The sequence below is a fragment of the Colobus angolensis genome, unplaced genomic scaffold, assembly GCF_000951035.1.
Source record: "Colobus angolensis palliatus isolate OR3802 unplaced genomic scaffold, Cang.pa_1.0 Scaffold304, whole genome shotgun sequence".
Classification (NCBI taxonomy): Eukaryota; Metazoa; Chordata; class Mammalia; order Primates; family Cercopithecidae; genus Colobus; species Colobus angolensis.
In genome coordinates this window covers 3642398-3649223 of record NW_012116311.1, presented here as the reverse complement: position 1 = coordinate 3649223, position 6826 = coordinate 3642398, and positions in this window count along the sequence as shown.

The following is a 6826-nucleotide window of genomic DNA, read 5'->3' as shown; positions in this document are numbered from 1 at the left end:
TTTACATTAATTCATATTAAATTTAGTTGTTTTCCTTAAAATAATTTTTGAATTTTATAAAAAAGAGCTTCTGAACAAACAAAAACACCTCAAACTCTAACCTAGAAGGGGAGGGTATGGGGGGAGGGAGATCCTTCTGTAATTATTCACATATTACAGCTCTCAGTTCTCAACTCTAATTGGCAGTATTTGTCCTTTTCTCAAATTCACTAATAACAGAAATAGGAAGAAAGGAGGTTTATTTTATTTTATTTTTCTCTATCTTTGGCTTAAATCAAATACAGGCTGAATTTTCTAGTTCTTTCTTAGGATCGGGACAGCCAGATAACACATCTTTTCTCTCTGCTCTTACATTTTGTGCTGTTCTCAGTGTTTTATTTTGGACCTGATTGGTTTCACATACCACCAGATAGGGCAGAGAGAGATATAATTTTCCCAGGAGGTCTCCAAGCTATTAGGATATCACTATAGAAACAGTCTGTCTGTCAGCACTGACATTCTTACATATCAAAATTTGTTTATGTAGAAAATGAACTATATACAACCATCCTGATTGCACTGTTTCCCCTCCTCCAACTAACCAAGCCATTGTCTGGTTTACATTTTGATGTCATTCTCAGAACTATTTATTCCACTAAATAAAATTTGGTAGGTTTTTTGTTTTTTTTCTCTTTTTTTAACATCTGCCATCTGCAGTATATACAGTTGCAACCTGCATGCATCCTACTTAGTTTCTGCAATGTAATCAGAGATGCCATCTTCCTTTATCAGTATTGGATCACGTTACCTGAACTTTACTTAGATTTTTGTGAGCAAAGTTGGAAGCTCATCATCACCAACTTTAATCCTAAGAGGACAGGCATGCTGCCACATGGTGGCAGGGGAACCGTTTGGGAGGACATGCTGTCATCTTTAGAGTAAAATCCCTAAGGCTTTAGAAACTCTTGGTGTAGATATTAAGCTCAGATTTATATGCTTGCTAAATCACCCTAGCTTTCCAGGTGTCAAGGTGGTTTTAATAACTCTAACTAAGGGAAAAACTGAGAACAAACTTTAAAAATAAAAGAACAGAAAGGAAAATTAAGATTTCTACAATTTGATTTACGAAATTAAAAATGTGTCTTACTTAAAAAGCACAATGACATTATTGCTTGTTGCTTTAGTATTTTTTCCCCAGTGACTTCTCTTAGTCTTTTTTAGTTTGGTACCACATTTTTGGTAATAGATTTTGCTGATTTCAGGGAAAGAATCCTTTCCTCTGGAATTACTGGAGTGCATGGAACTTCATAGCACCAGAACTCTCTGATTATCATTGATATAACATTACAACTAGCTAAATATGTTAAACACTGTATTTGGACTTCTGTTATTCCAATTGTTATTTATTTATAGTCAACTCAGTATCCCTGAAAAATAGTTTCTCTGACCCCTATTTTAAAAATCCTTATCATCTGCTAGGAGGCTGACACCACCAGGCTCTCATTTATTCCATTTATATTATGATTGATAAGAGAAAGTGCCACCAGTTGCCATGTGTTACTTCTGTAGTCAAAGTCTGAATTTCTTATGGCTTGATGTGGGGTGGAGGGTTTCAAGCAACAAGGATGCCAAGGTTAAGACTTCTCAACACCACGGGCCCTGTAAGTATAAGTAATACTACTGGACATCTGCATAGAGAAGGGCTTCAAGAGTGTCGGGGTGGGTCTATGAGATTTAGAAGGAGAACCTAGGGGATGATGTAGAAGAGGATACAAAATGCTAGAGGTGGAGATAAGCAAAAGGTAAAGGTCAAACCCAAGATAGAGCCATAGAAGTTTAATAAACTAGAGAATTAAGTCCTTATTTGCTCTCTATGTGAGAACCATATTGTAAACACAATGGGGATGTGTGTGGCATTTGTCCCCAGTGTCTCTACCTGCAATTTCTATGTGCTTTCTCATCTGTTTGAGTCTATGAACTTTGTCAGCTCTGTTTTCATATCTTTCTGGTTTCTAGTTGTACCATTTATGGGTGTTCTATATTTAAGTCATGTTGTTCCTTCCTAGCTTCTCTCATTTTCTTAATTTATTTCATTTTGAAATATTAGATCACAGCAGTTACTTTGTGATTTTCTCTCTCACTCTCTCTCTCCATATATGTGTATTTGTATTTCTAGTATATGGTAATTGTCTCAGTATATGATTTGGACAATTTCCCCTTTTTGCCTGTGTTTGCTTGGGGCTCCATCTTGATCCTTTTCTGTTTCTCATGGCAAAATGTGATGAGCTTTCCTGTACATTTAGGAGTTCCTTTGTAAGGAATGGGAGTGGGCCAGGAAAGCTTTCCCAACCTCATGGCTGTTGTCAAGCATTAAAACATACAGCCTTTCTTGGGAGCCATCTCCAATTCCCTGCTTCATCCCCATAGTGTGCCCCTCCTGCCCCTTAGATTCTTTTCCCAGGGGTCTGCCTCCAGATGTAGCTTTGTTGTTGTGGAGAGTTTAGCTGAGGATTCTGAGGGCTTCAATTGCTCAGGTCACCTCCTTCCCTGCCCCACTTTGCCTCTTCCCGCAGCCCCTCATGGGACTGTTTCCACATATGCCCTAATGAGAGGCTGGGGAACCCTGGCAGTGAGTGTAGTGAGCCGGGATCCACTGGAAGTGGGATTCACCCTCCTGAGAGTGAGCCCCAGGGGGCTGCTCAGGGTCTCCCAGGTCACTACCCTCAGGGCTCTTCTGTGGCTTTCCTAACCCACCTGGCCTGCAGGATCAGGCTATCAGGTTTTCCTGCTGATAGATGCTCTCCCTCACCCATGTCCCCTCTCCTTCTCCCTCTCCTGTTTTTATGTTAGTCTTTGTATGAGATGATTTAGAGAGATTCATAAACTACTCCAGGGAGCCCTCACCTTGCCCCTCTCTGAAGACCCTCCTTCCCCTCTAGGTCAAAACCATTCCTTCTTTGGGTTCCAGGGTTTCAGATCACAACTCTCTTTGGACCTGTACTTCTTTGATTACTCCTAATACATTTTTATGGTTCCCTCCCCTGATCTACCCTTGGTATGTGGCCTTCAAGGACTGTATTCCCGATACTCTTCCCCACACTTTTTCTGGGTAATCTGTACTGTACCCACAATTTTAAAATCTTTATCTCTTTGGTGAAGGTTACTCTGATTCATGTCCAATTCCTAGTTCTCTGCTAAACTTCAGACTTGTGTTTCAGGTTGCTTATTGGATGTACAACAGGTGAATTAAATTTGGAAAATCCAAAACCGAACTTTGCAGCTTTGGCTTCCCACCAAAAATCATTTTACTCTAATTCAATGGCTAGTATCAATTTCTCAGAAATATGGTAGCTGTTCTAGGTTCTTCCCTAGCCTGACTCCTCTATTCTGGCAATCCCTAACTGCCTAAATATACTATTATTATTATTATTATTATTCTGAATTTTAAAATATTTTCTTATCCTTCTGTGTTCACAGTATCTATCAAATACTGTGATCTCATGACTGAGCCATTGTGGTGTCCTTGACTTTTGGTCTTGACACTGTCTGTTCCACTCCTACATTCTTACCAGGGAATGAATTATTAACAACAAAAAAAATGAATTACATGAACTACCCTATTCAAAGCTTTCCAATGGATCGTTATGGCATAGGGAAGTGGTTTTCACACTAGTTTTGACTTGGCAGTAAAATGTTTTGAACTTTGGCCCAATGTAGGTATACCTATTTATTTATTTATAGGATATATATACATATGTAAAATGATTGTGATGTTAATAATGATAATAATAACAAACATTTATGGAGCTCTTTTTTTAAAAATCTCAAGGTCTGTAAGTGCATTTAGCCAAATATATTATTTCCTTATTTGCTGAAAGCTATTCGTTTGTTTAATCATCACAGCACACATAAATATAATAGAAATAAAAAGGAATAGGAGGATAGTGAACCAAACAATATGTTAGAATAATTTGTTAAAATGGTTTATATTCAAAAGACAGGCAATAACAAATGCTGGCGAGGATGCGGAGAAAAAGGAACACTTGTACACTGTCAGTGGGAGTGTAAATTAGTACAATCACTATGGAGAACAGTTTGGAGGTTCTTCAAAAAACCACAAATAGAACTACCGTAGGACCCAGCAATCCCACTGCTCAGCATATACCCAAAAGAAAGGAAATCAGTATATCGAAGAAATATCCTCACTCCCGTGTTTGTTGCAGCACTGTTCACAATAGCCAAAATTTGGAAGCAACCTAAGTGTCCATCAACAGATGAATGGATAGGGAAAATATGGTACACAATGCGGTACTATTCAGCCGTAGAATAGAATGAGATCTGTCATTTGCAACAACTTGAATGGAACTGGAGATCATTATGTTAACTGAAATAAGCCAGGCACAGAAATTCAAACATTGCATGTTTTCACTTATCTGTGGGATCTAAAATTTGAAACAATTGTACCCATGGAGATAGAATAGAAGGGTAGTTACCAGAGGCTGAGAAGGGTAGTGAGGGAGTGAGAGAGAGGTAGGGATGGTTAATGGGTACAAAAGTTAGAATGAAGACAATCTAGAATTTGATAGCACAACAGTATGACTGTAGTCAATAATAATTTAATCATACATTTAAAAATAACTAAAAGAGTATAATTGAATTGTTTGTAACATAAAGGATAAATGCTTGAGGGGATGGATACCCCATTTTCCATGATGTGGTTATTATGCACTGCATGCCTGTATCAGAACATCTTATTTATTTCATAAATATATATACCTACTACATACTCACAACAATTAAAAATGAAAAAAAGAATAAGAAATTTTTCATTTAGAAATGGTACAAGAAATTATCTGCTCTCAAATTTTGGTAGGTTGCATTTATGTTCAGGGTACTTAGTTGTTAATTGTCATACTCTTAATGATGTTATCACGTTATAATGTTACTATAATTTACCAGCATCGTATGTATTTTACTTATCTTTTATTTTATATGTTGTCCATCTCCCTCCACTAGAATGAAAACTCCATGAAGCCAGCATTTGACTGTTTTGTCCACAGCTCTTTCCCTGGCATCTAGAGGAGTTCCAGATGAATAATAGGTGCTTCATAAATATTTGTCAAATGAATGATTGAAGGGCTAATATGTTAATACACAAAATTCACTTAGAATGAGGATTGTCGTTAATGAGGGGATATATATTCTTTTCTTCTAATATTCCACTCAGCAATTTAAATTTTGGGGGTTCTAAGTTTTCGTCAGGTATGACTAGACTATTCTTTTTCTTACTTTATGGTGTGGCTAAAGAGCTCATCATAGGTTAGAGTATCAGTTTGCCATATTCTTATTGTTTGATTTTTCTTGCTTATTAGTATGTCCACTCTATAGTTGGCACCTTGTAAGAATATTTTTAGAGCCACAGATACATTTTATAAAGATTAGATTTGTTTCTAAGACTAGACAATATAATCTTTAATCACACAAATATACTTAGGAAGAAACACATGGCCTGCAATATGTGCTAATATACCAAAAGTGAACAAATGAGTGAAATGCTGTCTGTGTTAGTCTGTTCTCACACTGCTATAAAGAACTACCTGAGATTGGGTAATTTATAAAGAGAAGAGGTTTAATTGGCTCACAGTTCCACAGGTTGTACAGGAAGCGTGGCTAAGAAGGCCTCAGAAAACTTACAATCATGGTGGAAGGCAAAGGGGAAGCAGGCATGTCCTACATGGTGGAACAGCAGGCAGAGAGCAAAGTGGGAGGTGCTACACATTTCTAAACAACCAGATCTCATGAGAACTCACTTGGTATCACAAGAACAGCAAGGGAGAAATCTGCCTCCATGATCCAGTCACCTCCCAGAAGGCCCCTCCACCAACATTGGGGATTACAATTCAACATGAAATTTGTACAGGGACACAAATCCAAACCATATCACTGTCTTCAACAATGCCTGTAACTTCTACCAGTTCTCCAACTTTTCTATAGAATACTTCATATAACACATAATAATGATAACTTCCTTTTATGTGATCCAAATGAGGGTATATTAATCCTTAAATATTTGTAAATATTAATTGCTTTTTTATGTTAGCTAAAGTAAGTGATAACTAAAAATATGAGTTCTGCTTCCACTTCCACTAATGGCCAAGTAGGTCTATTGGATCACCTGTCCTGCAAATAATATCTACATATTTTGGGCAAAATGTAAAGCAGCTATCTAAAGGCTATGTAGAGTGAATAAAAGCAGAAAAATACTGAAAGAGGGGTTAGATTTGAAGAAAAGAAATGGTACTGGGTGAGCTTCACTTTTTAGAGTTTCTAGCCTGAGTGTGAGCCCCAGACTACTAACACATAGGCTTAAAATATGGACAGAAATGCACAGTCTTGCTGTTTGTGAGGAACCAGAGTTTAAGGTAATTGCAGTAGCTGGAAAGTGGGGGAATGCTAGAAAGGAGAGACAAAAGTATACATTTCCAAAATCTCTAGAAAACACCTTTCATGTGCAGGGCAGACTCCAAGCAGCCCAGCTAAGGCTAAAAGCACTGTTTCAAAGTTTAGAGTTTGAATTTAGCCAAGTTAATGCCTGCTAAAACAAAAATTAATATCCCTTTGAGGAACATAACAGAATCTACATTCTCTACCATGTATCATTTATAGTGTCCACGGTACCAGATAAAATTCCTAGGTATAATACAAATCCAAAGAAATAGAAAAAATAATATCATAATAAAGAGAAAAGGCAATGGGAGGCTGAGGCAGGAGAATGGCGTAAACCCAGGAGGCGGAGCTTGCAGTGAGCTGAGATCTGGCCACTGCACTGCAGCCTGGGCGACAGAGC